The sequence below is a fragment of the Protopterus annectens genome, chromosome 10.part0 (assembly GCF_019279795.1).
Source record: "Protopterus annectens isolate FY-2018-M chromosome 10.part0, PAN1.0, whole genome shotgun sequence".
NCBI classification, from domain to species: Eukaryota; Metazoa; Chordata; order Ceratodontiformes; family Protopteridae; genus Protopterus; species Protopterus annectens.
In genome coordinates this window covers 1,377,964,263-1,377,985,501 of record NC_056744.1, presented here as the reverse complement: position 1 = coordinate 1,377,985,501, position 21,239 = coordinate 1,377,964,263, and the positions used below count along the sequence as shown (strand labels likewise).

The following is a 21,239-nucleotide window of genomic DNA, read 5'->3' as shown; positions in this document are numbered from 1 at the left end:
TCTGTCTATTTTGATACAATTGCACATTTCCACTTATTCCAATACATTTTTTTAACACTTTTTAGGGGAGGAGAAATCTAAGAAAAATTTCAAAAGGACTTCCATAAAGGTACATAAAAGTACAAGAGAGAAATATGAAGTCTAGAGCAGAATAGATTAAACTTATCTGGTAAACCTGAGATACAGCAACCAAGTCTGAATGTCTGAAGGCAAATGAGATGTGGGATAATGTAGGGTTTGCAGTGGATTATAGGTAAGAGGTAGAGTCTGAGCTATGGATTCTAAGTCTGAAAAGCAGCTGAGGTTGAGGAATTGATGGAAAAGACATCATCAAATGTTTATATTCCCCATAGTGAGAATAACTGGGATTGTACCATAGATAATTTGATGAGACATATGCATTTAGGAAACAGCTCTGTCCATTACTAGCAAAGGGGGTAGTCCTGGGTAAACTGTCTGTTTCCAATTGAGAGATTCAAATTGTGTTTGAATATGGACAGGATGAGCTTTGTTTTGTGTGTCTGGAGAGTCTGTTACAGACCAGTGGTATCCACTGTGAGATATAACTGTCTCCCAAACTGCCCTGTTGATGCTGCAGAAGAGGTTTAGATCTCTAGACAAAGTAATTCTGATGCCATCTGACTTGTTGATGTGCAGCGAATACATCAGTATCATGTCAGAGGATGCCTTGCATTCCAGACACAGGACATCTCTTAACAGTCTGAAGGATACAGTAACATGGGATATAGTAACAGGGCTTTGAGTTGGTCCATGTAGGACATATTGCTTAGGCCTTGTATACTTTTAGTATGGGATATCAGTGGGCATTCCAGTTGTTGCATGTGTCTGTACAGATACACGCCAAATGGGCATTATGCTTAATGATTGGCTAGGTAAAAAGGAACACTGACATCCCTAGATCTACACATGATCCCTATGTTTATAAGAAATGCAACATAGATGGATGTATTGGAATGTTTTATATTAGAAGGCTATAGCAGGAAGAAATACTGCCATCATCTGGTGAGATACAATCCTTAAACATCCGTATTACTAGCGCAGAATGTAGATAGCCTACCCACTTTATGAATAAATATCAATTTACTCTTAACCCGCAATATATAATACACGTGGGTGTATGTTTATCCCTAAACAGAGTGTCAACTAGAGACCTTAATATACATGCTGTGTCAAATTTAAAGAATGGGGTGCTTGGATCATGTCTCAGGATCTCAAAATATTAATTATTAAGAAGATTCTATCTCCCAAAATATTAAATATCCTTCAAAGTTTCCTAATAAGAAACCATTACTCTAAAAAAATGGGATAGGCATCTCCTAATTTTTTTATGGTCCCCAACCCCCATCCAGAGGCTCTAGAGCACTGTATTACTCTCTATAATATGGTGTGGTGGTAAGGCTACCCAGTTTATACCTAGTGTATAAAACCATCTGACTTAGGTACTATAGCAACCTGTACCTCTTAGGCTTGTATTTGTCTTGAATGAAATTAATGGTGGACACCACAGACACATCCTTGCAACCGCCTTCTTACTATATCAAAAAAGTAAGCAATCATGCACAGATATCCTTATTATGCAGTAGGCCACTATTGATAGTTGAAAGGTATATGAAAATCTCAATTTCTGAATAATCTATATTGCAACCTCTCATAGCTAATTACATGCCAATGCAATAACTGTGTTGTTTTTCCCGTTTGGAGCATGCCCAAAATTTCAAGCTATGCAAACATTTTGTAAAGGTACTAAAAATAATTTTAGACAACACAGTTTAGGAAAGAACAATATTCTCATTTATTTCAGAAAGCACATGTACAAGGGAGACAAGGCAAGCAAGTTCCTTCCCCAGACCATAAAAAGCTTTATTCTTTTATATTATTTTTTTTCTCAAATCAACTGCATACTGCTACTGTTATTTCACAACCACTGACCAATTACAAATGAACATCTTTGCAATATTTTTGCTAACTAAGCATCTCCTGGTTCTCTATGTGCACTTTCCACATTAGTCACAATTCCAAATACCATAATAGGACTTTATAAACTGGCCATGTTGGCACTTTTGTCTTGGCAGGAAATAAATCTTCAAAAGCAGACTGAAATTATTAGGAGTCCATTCCGAAATTAAACAAACTTCAGAACAGAATATCGATTAAACATTGTCCTTCTTATACACTTCTCTCTTCACACTTTCCATTGTGTTTATGGTTGGAGAAAGGACTATTCCTTATGCTTCAGCTATGTTCTGCATCTTCCATTAAATCTTAAGGAGAGCTTTTCAAAGAAAATTCCCTCACTCAGCACCACATCATTTTCTACTTTCAAATTAAAGTCATATTACAATTAATATTAGGTAAATCTGATCAATTTGTGATATTCTCTTCCCCACTATTACAGAATTTATTTGACTTGATAAAGAAAAATTATATTAAAAGAGCTAGGATATCCCATACATATAAACTAATTTTTACTATGCAGCTTAACCTAAAATCAGAATATAATGATTTACTTCTTAAGGAGAAGGCAATGATAGTCTCAGACATACAACATACTGGGGCATTGATATTTCTATTAAAAACAACCTCATCCTTAAAGTGGAGAGTCTTTGCTTGGAAGTACCTCTATGGGCTTTTTCTGATCCAAGACCTCATAGCAGCATTCACAGGAGAATCACACTACTGATGTCTGAGTTTAAATCTATTTTCATGCTGGGAATTTAAAATTTGGGGTTGTGATAAACTTCTGAGTTGTTGGAAAGATTTCTGGTGCCAAGCGATAAGAGATGCAAAGTGGAGGAATCTGACAAAAAGCATGCAGTACTACATGGGTTCACCACTGAAGTTCCCAAGATAAAAATTTTAAACAATATGTTAGCATCAAATAATGCAATCACACAATATTGGAAAACTCCACTCTCATGCACATAACTGAATGCTGGCACATACTGCAAAACAAATACAGAGATGAATGGCATATAGTTAAGTGAAAAGTTGGGAAGACTGTGTGCTAAAAATACACCAAAACACTAAAGATAAGCACACTTCATGGAGCACAATACACGATATAACCCAAATTGCAGCTTTATTTAACACTCAAAAACATGAACGTTATCTTTAGTGTCTAAGTAAAAAGTTACTGAATCTAACTTTCTACACAACTGGTCCCATATAGACAAGTTTTTGACACTGCTAAACTTATACATGATGAGATGTCTTGTTAAATACTGTTATCAGATAAGTATTTTAGATCCTCTTGAACTTTGGGTCATAGCATCAGGTAGACTGACACACTCTTTTTTTTTCCTGTATGAGTCCTGATTTGACTTAATTCTCAAAGTTATTGTTATTGATAACCTTGTGCTGTAGTTAAAATTCATTAAATCAACTCATGTTCATATAAAGTTCAATAATTCTATTTCATAAAGCTGTTATTCACAACTAACCTTATAAATGATCAACCTGATATATTGTAGACTGCAGATAATTCATTTTTTGGATCATATATATCAAATGTCATTTTTTAGATTTCTTCTTTTATATCAGCATCAATTTAATGCTGTGTAATTGTCCAGATACTGAATTGATTTAATGCTATGTAATTGTCCATATACTGAATATATTTAAAAAATTAAATAAAACTATGCAGAAAAGCAGTCTATATATTTACAGTACTTTCACATGGCAGTAAAATCATGCAACTTAAAAGCATTTAATAAAGAATTAAGTTAGAGTACCCTCACACAGTAGAGTATAACACAAGAAGTAGTTATGATACAGTAGAGTAGAAAACAAGAACCACCTTTAGTGAACATTTAAAGATTTTTTTTTGCAGGGGAAGCAAGCCACCCACAACCTGTAAAATTATATCCCAACTCTGAGGTTGCACAATAGTGATGAAAAAGGCAATCTCCACTATTGATGAATGCAGTTTTGGCGGACACAAATAAAGTGATGACTCAACATTCTATGTTATGATTTAGGCCAGCAATTTTCACATCCTGGGATGTGTGGTCCAGTAGGCAATGTAGGAGTTTGCATTAAGTCTGACAAATTGCTTAGTGATAACAGCATAACCTTTACAAAGAAGCTTAACAGTTTCAAGGGACAGGACCTGCCTTTCATAAACCAAACTGATTTGGGTCTTGGCCAGTTAAGTTACCTATGTTTAAATAAATGAGTTCTATTACGGTATATTACATGGCTTTACATATAAGGCTAGTGAGGGTGATGGGCCTATATTTACCTAAGTCTATAGAGGGCCACCCTTGTGTGGGGGAGTCACATTTTCTGTTCCCTAAGTATCCACCATAAAACCTGTTGATAGGCTGAAACTGAACAGTTTAAGTAAAGGCTCAGATAGTGCATACTTGCCACTAATGAGAACGCAGCCTGGCATGTTGTCTTGCCCCAACAAAGTATTAAAAGGAATTTTAAGATCCAAGCTGATTTTAGAGGAAACTACATTTTTATGGATATTGAGGCAATAATCCTGGTAGAATGGTTACAGTTTATACTAAATTTGTCTGTTAACAATATAGGTTATATCCATGGGAGCAGAATGTGTGATATTATCTAACTTCAGAACATTGTTAATTTCCTGACATAAATGAAGAAATATTTCTAGTTCCTTTTGGCGTCTGTAGCCACCATAAGCTTGTACTCTGCTTTATATTCTCTAATAGTGTTTTTTATAGAATAAAACAGCAAAAAACATAAAGATTAAAACAGTCTAATACTATTAAGCACAAAAACTACAACCCTAAATCAACCATGTTTCCTGATATGGATAAGGATTGGTGCCACATACATTAGAGTGAACAATAGATGGGTTTGGGCTAGGGAGATTCTCGCTTGTTTTGAGAGAACGTTTTTGTGTCTGTATAGTGTTCCCATTTTTTATGGACTTTTTTTGATGGTTTGTGAAATGTGGACATAAAACTGTAGGTTCTTGTCAATTTCTACACCCAGGAGTTTGGTGTGATCAGAGAGGCAATGATAGTACCATTTTTGGAAGTAATTGAGAAGGATAGAGAGGTAGGAATAGATTTGTTGGGGGTGAAAAGAACCAATTTAGTATTTTTGGGATTTAGGATAAGTTGGATCTGAGTAATCCAACTTTCCACTAAGCTAAAGGAATCCTGAGTGAGTTGTTGTAACGTGGTAAGTGAGGGTGCAGAGCAGATAAGAGTTGAATTGTCTGCATACTGTATGAGTATAGCGGGCTGAGTGCAGGTATGAAGATTGTTAGTGAAAATCAAGAAAAGAATAGGTCCTAATATAGAACCTTGTGGTACACCTATGGTTGTTGGGAGTAGAGGAGATAGTATACCTTGCCATTGGACAGACTGCTGCCTATCTGACAGATAATTTTTAAACAAGGCAATAGTTGGAGGGGCAAAGGCTAGAGAGGCAAAGGTGTCTAGAAATAGGGAGTGTGAGACCATGTGAAATGCTTTCAAGAGCTCTAAAAATTTAGCAGATACAAAGTTGTTATTTCTGTGTTAGTTTACCAGGTTGGTAAAACAGAGAAGAGCAGTTGTTCTGCTATGGTGTTGCCGGAAGCCATGTTGTGTGGAGGAGAGAAGATTGTGTGAGTTTAGAAAATTCATTACTTGAGAGTAGATACATTTTTTGAGTAGTTAAGATAGAGGGGGTAGAATGGCAATTGGATGATAATTATAGAAATAATAGGAATTGCCACCTTTGTGAAGTGGAATAATAGATGATACTTTCCATAGTTGAGGGATGTAGGCTTCCTGTATGGAGTGATTGATAAGGATGGATACAGGGTAAGATATGGACTCAGAAGCTACTTTTAGGAAGTTAGGTAGGTTGTCTACAGCAAGGGTGGTAGGCTTCAGTTTTAGGAGGAGTTTTTTAATAGTAGCAGTGGGAACAGATGAGAGAGTAAAGGAGGGGATATTATCAGGGTATTTTGTTGAGATATCTGAAAGTTTGTTTTTGGATAGTTGGGAGGATAAAGTCAGGATAGATTCTGTAAAGTGTTGATTAAATTGGGAGCCTATGTCTTTAATATTGGTGGAGGTGGGAGTTGGAGTGGTGGTTTTAACTGGTTCTAACAGTGGGTTGATAGTATGTCAACACTTTTGAGGGTCTTTTGAATGATTATTTTGGGCAGCAAGGAAATAATTCTGTTTATCCAATTTGGCTTGTTTCTTGGCCTGATTTCTGAGTTGTTGGTAGTTTTGTTTGGATAGGCTAGTGTTTTCTCTTTTCCACATTTACAGGCCTTATCTCTTGACTTCAGTAGGGCTCTTGTGTCCCTACTTAACCATCGTGTGTAGTTTGTCTTAACTCTAACTTTCCTAATGGGTGCGACTAAATTTAGGACATTAATGAAAGTGCTATTAAAGTAGTCAATGGCCTGGTCTAAACTTATGGTTTTAAGTGGTTCCCAGTTACATTGTTTTAGAATGTAGTTAAGATTCTGTATATTTAGTTTGTGGTCATCTCTGACTTGTCTCAAAGCTATGGGCTTAGCTAAGTTGGTGTGTTTACGAAGGAGGACTGTGGGGAGATGGTCACTTAGAGTGTTTGGTAGGCATCCTGTCTAGTAGTTTTGTTTGGGACAATTGACTAGCGTCCAGTCTAGTATAGATTGTTTTTTTTTATCTATTCTAGTGGGTTATTGGATGAGTTGGGAAAAAACAAAGAGATTGATGTGGTTAGTGGGGTTGTTAGAGTTACATGCTAACCAGTCAGAATTTAAGTCACCTATTAGGATGGTTTCCTTTGGAAGATTATCTATAGTCCAATGTAGAATTTCTTCAATGGTGGGGGGTGTTATTTCCTGGGGGAATGTAACAGCAGAGTATATTGATTTTTTTGGTGTTGTTTATATATAGGACTGAGCCTAAGATTTCAGCATTTTGAAATTTGGGTAAAGGGGTTTGTAGGAGTTTTATGTTGAGTGTACCTTTAAAGAGGATAGCAATTCCACCTCCCTTCTTTCTTACTCTATCCTGTCATAATATATTATAGCCTGATGGAAGGATTTCCTCATCTTGGGTGTTTGGTTTTAACCAGGTCTCAGTAATGGTTAGTATGTCTGGGGAGTAGTGGGCTATAAATGCATGCAGGTCAGGAAGTTTGGTAGATATACCCTTGATGTTGATATTAAGTATTGATAGTTCAGAGGTTTGTTTGGTTGTTAGCAGAGTTTAAGTGGTCCTGGGTTTAGGTGTATGTCTCCTGAAGTGAGTAGCTTCTTTGTGATAAATAGTATATATTTAATAGTGTGTGTTACTTCTGTGTTGGATCTAAGTGATATTTTTCCAGTGTAAGAAGTGGTTATATGAAACTTATATATGCGTAGTACTGAGTTGTCTTTAAATAGTGTGGCAGTGATAGGGAAATCTGAGGGTGTGTTTGATTTTGTGTAAGTATGTGATGTGAGAGTGTTCAATCTCGCCGTTTGTTCTTACACCTGGGTTCGGAGCCGATCCTCGGCTCCGCGTCGGCCGCTTGGCAAAGCTCTGCATCGAGAAGAAGCTCGAGACCAACCTAACTCCCACAATCCCCCTCTGCCTTTACCTCAGATCTAGTTTGCCGCTGCAACGTTCGCATCATTTTTGATGAACTCGGACCACCTCAAAGCTAAGATTATTTATTTCTTATATTTTTGGATAAAAAAATTTCTCTTTTTCTCTTTAAAGTTGACTGTGTGTGTGTGTTTTGTATCGAGGGTTTCTCGGTGTCGTATATATAATTTATATACTTTCTTAGAGTTAATTCCCTCGGGGCCTACCCCACCCTTTAACTTTATCTACAGGATTGACTATAGAATTTGACTTACCTTACAGGATTTGACATATTGTACTGGATTTGACAATTTGTACTGGCTATTTCACTTGTACCTGGATTTGACTTTTGTAACATGTCTGAAAAAGCTAAATCAGGCTTCAAATGGTGCCAATGTGGACAGAAAATGTCTGTCACAGATAATCATAGTTCCTGCGTCTACTGTCTTGGCCCTCTCCATCTTCAGGAAGACTGTTCCATCTGCCATTCTTTCAGTGGAAGGGTCATGACAGATAGGCGCAGGAAACTTATGGATAGGGGCCTTTTCAAGCCTGCATTTCAGGAGGCTCTGGATGCATCAGACCAGGCATCTAAATCCTCGAAGGAATCGAAGACATCGGAGCCCATGTCATCGGCTCTGAGCTCTTCATTTAAAGTTCGATCACCGGTTCCACAGGCTTCGGGGCCAAGTGTTGAACTTTTGTCAGTTACCGAGCCTCGAGTCTTGGAACCGCTGATGGACCTTCCTCCTCCTGTTCTTTTGAGGTCGGCTCCGTCTTCGATTCCTTCGACGCGTTCTTCCAGGCCCCTCTCTGACACCGATGTAGACTGCGTGGTGCAGAAATTGATGGAGAATATGTCCTTGTCCAAACTCATCTCTGTCTTCTCTCAGTTGGTGTCGAGACTCGAAGGCCTTCCCTTATCTCCACCTGTTCCTCCTCCGAGGCCTATCCAGTCTTCGGAGCCGGGAGAGGCTGATCTGTTGATTGTGGAGCCCTTGGTGCCGGAACCGTCCTTTTCTCGGTCGGCACCGTTCACCTCGACTCCGTCGGATCCAGTACCGGGGTCTCGGAGCCGAAGATCCATCCTTGGATCCGGGACTGAGAGTCAGACCAATGTTTCGGTTCCGACTCTCCCTCTCGGGGCCTCAGCTCGGATCGACTCAGCTCCGTCCTCGGGGTCGATGCCATCGGTGCCTGTTTCGGGGATTCCTCCAATTTCTTCGGAACCTGGGGATACCTCGACTTGGGACCCGAGGGCCTTCGATCTCATGAGGAAGGTGTTGTCTACTCAGACAACCACTTCAGCAGAAACGGCTTCTCCTTCCCATAAAGGTCCGTTATCCTCCTCTGCACCCATGGCTACATCTAAGCGTCGAGCACCAGTGTCTCAGCCACCCCTAGAGGGTGCCCCCTCTTCCTCGGAGGCTTCATCGGATGCCCCCCCCCGAGGAAGTTCCGAGGAAAAGATTGTGTAAGAGGAGACACTTGGATTCCTCACAGGAATCCTTGACATCGGACACTGACTTGGATGAGTCAGAAGGGTCCCCAAAATCACCATCAGAGGATGTCTCCTTTTCTGACATCCTGGAGATCCTAAAACAGAGAGGTGATTGGCATTCCCTACCCCCTTCTGAGGATGAGTCAGTCTTGCTGAAGGCATTCGGTGCTCGCCCTTCCTCCTCCTGGGTCACTCCGCCCTTTGATGAATTGATAGAATTGATTGCTCGGAGGGCGTGGGAGACACCTGACACGGTGGAGCTAGTCCCTAGAAAGCCTAATAAATATATTACAGCCCCTCAAGACAAGGCTTATCTAACAAAGGGAGTTCCAGTGGACACTATGGTGGTGGCAGCGGCCACGAAAAAGGAGATGTCTGAATCTTCCTCATCTGTCCATCCACCTAACAGAGATTCTAGGACTATGGACAGGTATGGGAAGCGCATTTTTAGTTCAGCGGCTTTTTCCATGCGATCCCTGAACTATTTGACCCATTTCACACTGTTACAGAGGGATCTAATCAAAGAGTTGGGAGATACCCTCCAGGGTACTACAGATGCTGCTGTCTCGGAGAAAGTTATAGCACATCTCAATACCCTTACATCTATTGCAAACTCGTCCATGAGGCTGATCTCATACGCAGCCGAAGGGTCGAGTAGGGCTGCGGCTTCAGCGATTGCTCTTTGTAGACAATCCTGGATGCGCTTATGTTCCTTTGCGGAAGCCTTCAAGTCTTCCTTTACTAACGCCCCATTTGATGGTGCCACTCTCTTTGACCCAAAAGTAAAGGAGACCCTTACCCGGTGTGAGCAAGAGGGAAAGACTCTGTCTGCTGTCGGAGTTCGTTTTTCCACCCCATCCAGACCGTACCCCAAAGGGCAACGTGGTGGAAAAATGTGGTTTCGAAAACCCCAAGGCTCTTTCCCAGGCACACAGGGTGATGCCCCCTCTAGAGGCAGAGGAGGGGGCAGAGGTAGAAGATGTCGCCCTGGCGGCAGAGGGGGTCCGCAAAACCAAGGTGACAGGGATACACTCCCCGGAAAACCCTTCCAGCACTCCTGAAAGGATGCCCGACTGTCCTGCTCTGGAGGCAGTCGGGGGTCGCTTAGCTTTATACCCTCAGGCCTGGCAAAGTCTTACATCAGACAGTTGGGTAAAAAGCATTGTTACCAGAGGATACAAAATTCCCTTCCTATTGCCCCCAATTCCGCAGAAGAGACTCCCAGATGTTCCGCCCCATCTGCGAGGCCCTGCAGCTATAGAAATTTCAAAGCTGCTAGAAAAAAGAGTCATCCAGCCAGTCCCAGCAGACCAAAGAGGATTCAGAACTTACTCAAGGTTCTTTTTAGTTCCAAAAAAGACAGGGGACTGGAGGCCAATTCTGGACCTAAGCAAACTCAATACTTTCATCAAGAAAGAAAAGTTCCGGATGGTCACGCTTCAATCGATCCTTCCGTTCTTGCAGAAGGACAACTGGATGTGCTCAATAGATCTAAAGGACGCATACTACCACATCAAAATGGCCAGGGCGTCCAGGGATCATTTGCGCTTCCGGCTGGGAGCCAGTCACTTTCACTTTCGAGCCCTGCCCTTTGGTCTGACCTCAGCCCCCAGGGTTTTCACCAAATGTATGGCAGTGGTAGTGTCTCACTTGAGACGCCTGGGATTCCGGGTGTTTCCGTATCTGGATGACTGGCTCCTTTCTGCCACCACTGAGCGTCGACTGATTCAGGCCAGGGATTACACACTACAACTCTGTGTTCATCTCGGAATTTCCGTAAATTTCGAAAAATCTTTACTACAGCCATCACAGCATATCTCATTCATAGGAGCAGAATTGGATACGCGTTTATCCAAAAAATCCCCAGCAAAACTGGTTCTGAAGGTTTTGGGTCTCATGGCAGCTTCTCTCATTGCGATACCCTTGGGAAGACTGCACATGAGAGTTCTTCAATGGCTACTATTTGCACAATGGTCGTTCCAGCAGTTACCTCTAACGCACGAAATTCACATCACGAACGTATGCAAATCGCACCTAGCTTGGTGGCTTCAGGCTTGCAATCTTTCCAGCGGAAGACCATTTGTGCTACCTACGCCGACAGCTACAGTGACCACGGACGCTTCTCTGATAGGGTGGGGGGGCATCTTTCAGGGACAGACAGTCCAAGGCGAATGGTCCAATTTGGAGTACAATCTGCACATCAATGTTCTAGAGTTGAGGGCAGTGTTTCTAGCGTTGCAACACTTTTCTCCCCTTCTTCCTCTAGGGACCATTGCAGTTCAGACGGACAACATGTCCATAGTCTGGTACATAAACAAACAAGGGGGAACCAAGTCCTATCAACTATGCAGAGAGGCCATGAGAATCTGGCAATGGGTGGAGTCCACGGGTCGCTTTCTGATAGCAACGCACATCCCGGGGTTATCCAACATCATAGCGGACAGGTTGAGCAGAGCCATCCTGTTACCTCACGAGTGGTCCCTCAAACAATCAATTGCGAAGGAAATTTTTCGCAAGTGGGGCCAGCCTTCCTGCGATCTGTTTGTGTCTCCAATGAATGCCAAATGCAGGAACTATTTTGCCCTATTACCCCCTCCAGGGGAAGTCCCCAGGGACGCTCTGGTTCACGTTTGGCCCCCGGGTCTCCTGTACGCTTTTCCTCCTGTTCCCCTGATTGCAAAATTTCTACAGAAAGCCAACAACCTGCAAAGGACAATTATCCTCATTGCCCCATTCTGGCCTCGTCAAATCTGGTTCCCCTTCCTTATGGCACACCGAATTCGGGAACCCTGGATCCTGGACCCGGAGCCGGATCTGCTGACCCACTCGTCAGGGGCTCCCCACCCATCGCTACTCTCCCTCAGACTAGCAGCTTGGCTGCTCCGCTTCCCTTCATAGCCAGGTCTGAATTTCTTTCCCCTGCAGTTCAAAATATCCTGGTAGCTTCTCACAAAGCTTCCACTACAAAGATTTACACTAGTAAATGGAAACGCTTTGGGCACTGGGCAACTACACAACAATTGAATCCCGTAACAGCTCCTTTAAATAAGGTCTTGGAGTTTTTAACCGAACTGTTCCACCAAGGAGCTTCTCCTGCCACCTTGAGAGTGCAATTGGCTACCATTTCAAATTTTCATGTGGGAGAAAGTGGGGCTCCTATTATGGCTCACAGACTTTGCAAGGCCTTTCTAAAAGGATCTTTCCATATTAGACCACCAGTTAGAAGTCCTACATCACCTTGGAACTTGAACCTGCTGTTATCACAGTTGATGCTACCACCTTTTGAACCAGCTTCTTCCTGTCCTTTGAAATTTTTGTCATGGAAGACTCTCTTTTTGGTGGCTATCACATCGGCCAGATGGGTATCGGAGCTTCAAGCTCTTTCTGTTAAACACCCTTATTTGATTTTTCACCCTGATAGAGTATCTCTTCGTACTAATCCATCCTTTCTTCCCAAAGTTTGCTCCATTAATAATATTAATCAGTCCATTGAGCTTCCCACCTTTTTCAAAAACCATTCCAATAAATTGGAATATATGTTACACAAGTTAGATGTTCATAGACAACTCAGATTTTACTTGGATAGAACAAAGGATCACAGGAAAACAGACCAACTCTTTATATCCTTTGCAGACAGCAAGAAGGGTATGGCAGTTACGAAACGAACCCTTTCCAAATGGCTTTCCGATTGTATTATTTTTGTTTATACTGCCTCAGAGCAAATTTTACCTGGCAAGCCCAAAGGGCACTCTACAAGATCAATATCTACATCCCTGGCTCATGCAGCCCGCCTACCGTTAGACACTATTTGTGCGGCTGCCACTTGGTCTAAACCACATACATTCATTACTCATTACAAAGTAGACAAGATTTCTAGGGGCAGGGCAACCTTTGGTTCCACTGTGCTCAGGAACGTTCTCCCGTGAGTTCCTCAGGAACATGGAGCTAGGGACGCTACCCAGGTGTAAGAACAAATGGCGAGATTGAACACTCTCACATATAGAAGTTATGTCCTTACCATAACGTTCCATGTGGAGTGTTCATCTCACCTTTGTTCTTACATTCCCACCCTCCCACCCTCAGGAAGAACGTCCAGTTTAGGTGTTTGGTTTGGTTCTCCTACTTCTGCCTTTTGCAGTTGTTGTGGATATATTTTTCAACAATGTGTTTTCTTCTTGGATTGAATGTGTTATATTCCTTCTGTTGACTTCTGGTTTGCTTGCAAACTAGATCTGAGGTAAAGGCAGAGGGGGATTGTGGGAGTTAGGTTGGTCTCGAGCTTCTTCTCGATGCAGAGCTTTGCCAAGCGGCCGACACGGAGCCAAGGATCGGCTCCGAACCCAGGTGTAAGAACAAAGGCGAGATGAACACTCCACATGGAACGTTATGGTAAGGACATAACTTCTATTTATATGGAATGCAGTGTTTTCTAATGTTGTGTTAGTATCAATAGTTGTGATGTAGGTTAGGTATGTGACTGAAAAACAAAGAATTCTTAGTCTGATATGCATTTTTTGAGAGAGAGATGGTTGGATACTGTTGGTGGTGTGGTTTGAGTGTGGAGGGAAGGGTGAAGGTATGCTGGTAGGTACTAAGTTTGTCAGATTTAACCAGGGATGAGATGGTGCTGGGTGGGGTACAGTTCGGGAATAGGTTGATAAGGACAAGGTTAAGGATATTAGAGACCCTAACAGGTAATATTACAATTTACTCCAGCACATTGCTATTAACATAATCTAGGAAATGGTGAGCAAATACATTTATAGAAGTTTAAGTATGCCAATCGATGGTTGAGAAAATGAAATTCCCGAGCAAACAGGTACTTGGCTTGATATTTAATTTCTCGATGGTCTTAAATAATTCAGTAATCTTTAAGAGAAACTGATGACTGATGGGGATCTATACCTATCATAAAATAATAATTTGATTTGTTAAGGTTGATTTGTATCTACAGGAGCTACAAGCTAGGGTCGTTGGAAATTTGAAATGAGGTGTTGGTGTTTCAGAGACATACAAATACTTCTCATTTACCCAAAGGTATGAAGGCATGAGAGGTGCATTGAAACCAAGTCTCAGTATATAAACAAATATATTTTCAAGCTGCAGGAGAGGCTCAAATTCTGGCATTTTCTAGATTCCTAGCAGTGAGTAGTACTGCTGTGATGGTGTCCTGTGTAAGAATATTCAGTAGGGGAACCATACTTAAAAATAATTGGGTAACAAAGGTCTGAAATCAGGGACAGATTTTAAATATTGCTCATAAAGTTAGAAGATTGCCAGAATAACATGTTTTGAATTTCCATGCATTTTCTGAAGGATATGAAATCTGAAACTCAAATGCCTGTCATTATTTAGAGACTTTAGTCCTCAATGATTTTCAAGAAAACCAATAATTTTACTAGGAACAGATCAAAACTATAAGGTAAAAATCTGGACAGTCTGTATAATTCTGGATAGCTTAGAATTATGAGGGGTCTCTGCCTAAAAAGGCAACACAGGAGCAGTGTGTTGAAGCCCTAGTACCAGATGCACAAGTCATTTCTGATCTCATCCCAGGCTGACACATACTGGGATCCCTTAAGAATGACACCAACTACTTAGCCAGTTGTTAAATCCAGTTATCTTATTTTGGTGGTATAGCAGCATCATTTTTGGTGAAGACCAGTATCTTTCCTGCCTCAAACATCATCATCTTCATCATCATCATCATCATCATCATCATTATCATCATCCTCCTTGTTCCTATTTTCTACATGGGAAACACTGTCATGTCAGCTGTCACCCCTCTCAGTTCAATGCCACTCTCCTACCTTCTTCACCAGTCATAGTTGCCTGTTACAGGTCTTCTGTTCACGCAATCATCCATCCATCTTTTTTGCCAGATACTGTCATTTCCTCATGCCTTCTTCCTGTATATTCCAAAATTTCTTCACCAGATTGTCATTTGCCTTCTTGCACATGTGCCTACACCACCTTAATCTGTTCTCTTTGACCTTCTCCACAACTGGAGCTACTTGTTCTGTTCTGATGTCCTCATTTCTTCATCTGTCCCACAGTGTGTATCCTACCACCCACTTTGGGTATGTCATCTCCATCACCTTTAGCTTCTTCAACTATTTTTGCTTCACTGCCCAGATTTCTGTACTATAATAGTAGTACTAGTCACACCACTGCTTTCTACACTTTTCTTTTCAGCTTCTTTTGTTGCACTATCCCCAAACAGTTTGGCTGCAGCCCTCTGATTCTAGCTTTGACCTTTTCATTCAGACATCCCTTCTCCACAACTACCCCACCCAAATACTTGAAGCTGTTAACCTGTTCCACTAGTTTCCCTTCTATATCAGTTTTCACCATTTGCATATATATCTGTAACCAGTTTCATCCAGTGTGCTTTCAGTTTCATTTGCAGCCGTTCTTGTTCAGTGTCTGCCTACCAATGCCATACCATCTGCATACAGCAACTTTGTTGATCTGTCCTCACCAACCTGTTCACTAATGTAGTCCATCACCAGTATGAGGAGCAGCCGCATAAAAACTGAACACTGATGCACACCCACATTCACTGGAATCCCTTCTTTGAGTTTGAATACCATTTGCACTTGTGCCATTGGGTCCTTGTATGTAATCTGCACAAATTCTACCGATGTTGGTGAGACTTCAAACCATTGCAATACTGTCCAAATCAGCTGTCTTGGGTCCTTGTCATACGCTTTCTTTTATTTATTTTATTCATTTATTTAACATTTGTTTACCAGGAAAGTCTGACTGTGACACAGCCCATATTCAATGGAGGCCCGGGGAGAAATGCTCCTGATGCATGTCTTTCTTCAGATTTATATCATATTATCAAGTTTTCAGAAACTCAAAATTCATATGGGCAAGACCATATGTTTGAGTTTCCAAAAACTAGAATGTAAAAAAAAAAAAAATCTACATTTATGCAGGGGGCTGCATTCCCAGCACCCAGTGCAAGTTATATATACAGTCTCAGAGACTGCATTACAGTGGAGAAAAGGGTAACTTCCCCAATCCCCACTGTATCATGATCTACACAGATATGCTTTAACAGAGAATGTACCCTTTTCCCCACTGTAGTGTGAACTTGGAGTTGGTATACATATTTGGGGGGGGGGGTGCAGCCCCCTGCAAAAATGTAGAGTTCTCTTTTACAGTCCAGTTTTGGGAACTTGAAAATATGGTGTCAACCGTATGAATTTCAAATGTCAAAAAACTCAGAAATATGACATAAACCCACTTTCTCCAAGTCTAGAAATGCTCAGTTGGACTCTTTCCTCATCTCTCTCTTTTTCTCAACTATCTGCCTCAGTATAAAAACATCAGTTCAATTTTGCTGCATCTGATCCAAGTCTGAATTGTTCTTATCTCATCTTACTTCCTATGTATTCATTTGCCAATCACCCTCTACAGAACTTTGAAGCAATGTGACAGGAATTGTGAATGTCCCTTTGTTCTTGTACATTTTCATGAGAATGCTTAATCTTCAGTAACCTGGGATACACTTTTCTCCGCATCATGCTATGAGTACCCTTTAGAGCTATTACTCCCCTAACTCACCCAACATCTCAATCATATCTGCTATCACCTCAGCTGAATATGCTGCTTTCCCTGACTTCAGTTTCTTCAGTGCTGTTCTTACTTTTAGGGTGGGCTCCTTTTCTTCTTTCATCATAGGCTGTGCCTGGGGCATTACAGCTTCTGTAGGAGGCTTTCATTCAGAAGCTGCTAAAATGTTCTACTTTCTTCTGCCTATGACATCCTGTGGATAGGTGAGCAGGTTGTTGCAGGCATCCTTTATGAAGGTTGTGTTCTTTATTTTTCAGTTTGCCTTGCAACTTGATACAGTTTCATTGTGTCATCTAATCAGTCCCTTCCCAGAAGCTGGTGAAGTGCCACTGATGCCTAGATCTTTGCTATTGTAACTGGTGTCTTAGCCTCTTAGCCTCTGTTAGACAACCAATATTGTTTCATAGCCTAGTCTGTTTTTTTTTTCTGTCTCACACTCTTTCCTTCACTCCTCTTTTCTTTTGATGACTTCCTGGACTTCTGCATTCCACAACCAGCCTTCCTTCTTCTTCATCTCCACCTATTTCATCTTCTTTCTGAGTTGCTGGAGCCTTAAGTATTTCCTTCAAATCTTGTGCTTTCTGTCCTGTCAACTTCCAGGTCTTTGTTCTAATCTCTATTGATTTTACAGTCTCTTCTCACCACTGCTTGCAGCTGATTCAGGCAAGCAGTGGTTTATGCTGTGGGTAGACTGTTTCACTCGGGATGACCTTGCAATTGCAGATTCTAACTCAATGCCCTTTCCTTACTAAGAGTAATTCTAACTGAATTCCATGTTGACCACTATTGTTACTGTTGTTGGCCACCATCAAGCCATTTGCTATTCTAGAATGGCCTGTCCTTCTTTATTCCTGTTCTCTAACCCAAGTGGACCCAGGCAGTCCTCATATCCTGTTCTGTCTGTACTGATATATGCATTCAAGTACCTCATTATCAATACCATCATATTGTCCTGCTTTTATCATAGGTTGAGATTATGAATATTGCTTTATCCCTACACTGGAGTCTGCCATGAGTCTGTCACTTATTCGTATGACATTCTTTGCCTGCCCCTCACACAATTCCCACAACATTTCTAGTGTGTCCTCTACCTGAGTAGTAGACTCTGGGTCCCAAGGAAAGTGGTTTTGCTGCACTGTCCTTCCATCTTGTCTCTTAGATAGATATGATTTCCAGCCTCCTTCTTGCCATCATGTCTTCCATTTCCAAGCTGCATCCTGTCTCTGAACCTGTACTGACTGCAGCAATCATTAGTTTATGTTTGGCAGGTTGATTGGTTTCACTCAACAGTGCTATCCCAGGTAACCCAAGCTATGAATCCAGACACCAGGTGACAAATAGCTTATTGAACCAAAGCTGCTGGATTTTGTGGTTGGCACACAGTCACCAGCAGAGGCACACATCAGCACCCCCCACTGTTATCAGGGTCGCAGGTGTAGGTCAGGTCCTCAACCCATTTATCACCAGCATATAACATATGTTTTTAGAAGTATTTGTATGTATTTATTGAAATGACAGGATTTGCACTGTTTTGCTTTTATTTATACATATAAAACACAATATTAGGTTTGTGTAGTATTTGTGGCTTCTTTTCAAGAAGTTTTACTTTGGTGGTGTGTATCTTAATATATTTGATTGTTTTTAATTTCAATTAAATTAATAGCAGCTTGTAGTTAATTAAACTGTGTATTATACTAATTAGGTAGTATTTTTAAGTGAACCATTGGGGTTTGTTCATTGTTCTAAAGAAGTCCGGTTTGTAAGGATGAAACCCGGGTTAACTGAGTTATCGTGATTTAATTCTTTGTGTTTTTACTGCCAATAAATACTTTTGGACATCCATTTCATCAGTTCTATGCCTAATTATAGACTCAGCTATGATTGTGTGAATGGAGAGGGAGTAGATGTTACATCATGTGCTAGAAGCTAGGGTCTTTTTAGAGTATGCTGTAGGAGGATTTAACTAATTTCTTTACAGACTCTATACAAATTATAGGTCTAGAGCATGTTGATATGTGGCTGTGGGGGTATGATGCTTACCAATGCTAAGCTGATCTGAGAGGTTTGCCCACAGGTTTTTTAAATACCTACATCTCTCAGGTTTCACTACCAACTGGTAGAAGCAGTGACCAGTTGCTAAGCATAAGGTGGTTGCTACACTTTCTTGGATTATCTAGGTATTTCCACACCCTTATTCGCTGTTTGCCAAGCTTCACTTGGAGGAAAGATGCATCAGGTGTTTAGCAAACTGGAGAAAAATAAAGTGGGATAGAAACTAATGCTCATTTAAATTTAGATATTTTTGAAAATAGTCTAAAAGGAGATAGTGATTTATCATTTGTGGGAGGTCAGATTTCTTCTCATAGCAGTTCTGAACAGTATGACTTTTATATTTGGTACATTTATGGTGAGTTACTTTTTGCAGAGCAGTTTGATTAGAAGGGAGAGATCATTTTAGAGTCTTGGTACAGATGAAGGAGGCAGAAGGCTCAGCTTGGCTGAGGACTATATTATCTACATAGCAAATAATTTTCTGTCAGGGGTTGTTGGTTAGGCCTCAGTTCACAGAGATGATGAAAAATAAAGGGTTTAAAGTGTATAATTAGGAAACTACACTAAGGACGCTAATGCAATGGCATGGAGCATTCACCTGTCAGGTGCTAGAAAATATACTTGACTGATGGGCAATCTAGTTTGTTAAATCTGACTTTGTTGGGAAAGACTGGCTGTGGTGCAGAAAAAAAAAGAATGTAGCAGCAAATATTTAAAGTCTTAGTTTAAGGAAAGGTACAACTGACACCATTTAAAAAGTGTTTCATGCTCCTATGCCCTTTACTTAAATGCAAAATAGTTAAGGTCACTCATTGGAATACAGGCAACTAAACAAAATACACTTATTTTATCCAAAGACAAATTAATTGTTTTACCATTTCCAAGATCATAGTCATTTCCTGGTGCAGTCCATGTCAAGATGAATGTGTCTTCATGTATTTCAGTACTGAGATCAATAATTTTACCAGGTGGGAAGTTGTCTAGGAATGGTTCAGATGGAACTCCAGTTACAGACAATGTTCCCCATGAAGATGTTCTGCTAAAGCTGCCCACATCAACATTAAGGTCATCATCATCTACAGGTGAATTTGATGGATTAAGCTGGACCCGACCTTCAAAATGAAACTCATAATAGTAACTATCAATTTTCAAATCAATAGAAACACATTATAATATTATATAGTTTAAAGCATAACATATCAACATTTAATTACTTATGTAAAATTCATAGTATACTATGGTCTACCTGGACAGCTAAAGTGAAACTTTCTGGAAGACATTCATGCAATATTTAACATTACAGTATTCCATATGCCTGAATAAAGGCATGCCACATATGAAGGATTTTGATTTTGCAAAAACAGCACTGTAAGCTTCATTTCATAAAGGGACATAAGCCATGTTTTTTCAAATGATTTATCACTGAAAATGCTATTTTTGGCTCTATATATTATAACACATTAAAGTGTTGACTAGATCTTCAAGTCAGCATGTATATTAAAAAGCAAGAATGGAATTTAGTAAAGAATACATTTTTTTATATTGACTTATTCCCTCCAGAAGTGTTTAATTTCTCAGCAGTTTACCAATAAGTTCCTGTAGGAGTTATTTGAAATACTAAGTGGGTATTGTATTCACCCAACAGTTTCAAGAGGTGTGAAAATGATCTGTAGGTTCTTCAGTAAATAATGCTCCTTCTCATATGATTGTATGAGAAGAAATACCTTTATTGTTATTGATGTCTGGTGGTGTCCACTGCTGGCTTAACAGACAGACCAAATATTTGTGTGTCTGCCCCCCCCCCCCATATGCACAGGGCAGTCCTCTCTGGTGCACTATGCAAATTACAGTGATAATAAAATAGTTAAAATTATTTTTAGGCAGCACTTCGGACATCTAAATGCACTATTCAGGTTGAGTAATGTTCCTTACATTCATACTTATAAAATACTCAGGATAGATCAACAAACTGATTTTGTTACTCAGCAGCTTTGTGAACAGGTTAAAAAACCAATACAGAGATTGCAGCTGGATCTGCATGAAACAACCTTTTCTAAAATGTATCCTGTAATTAATGACGCTATATAAATCTACCCTGGTCTCAAGCATTACTTCTGGAAAGTACCTTTTAAGGTTTAATACAAAGACATACAGGTATGCAATCTATATTTAACATAGAAACTGATCTTTTCAGGAATCGGGTAAGATTGTGTTTTTCTGTTCTAGTAAGAATGAAGTTACAACTTCTTTCCAGGGCAGGGGTTAACATACCAATTTGGAGGCATAATGGCATATTTGGGCTAACATGGATATATCTCCCTTTAAATATTTTTGCAGACATGACATGGGACTCCATAAAGACCAGGAGTTCTATAGTTTAATAAAAGGTGACTTCCTGCTTAGAGTTCTCCATAGTAATAAAAACAGTGAAAACATTTAACTTACTCTGAAAGTTTTCTGGGTTTAAACTGATCTGGCAAAGGGTGCGCTTTCTGAATTACTAATCTAGGTTACTTTTAAAACATCTGTATAATAATAGACAT

At 40.4% G+C, this 21,239-nt stretch overlaps 1 pseudogene; it reads right to left on the bottom strand.

Annotated features, from left to right (window-relative positions):
• Positions 1-21,239, bottom strand: part of LOC122814284 — a 1,664,844-nt pseudogene that overhangs the window by 201,774 nt on the left and 1,441,831 nt on the right.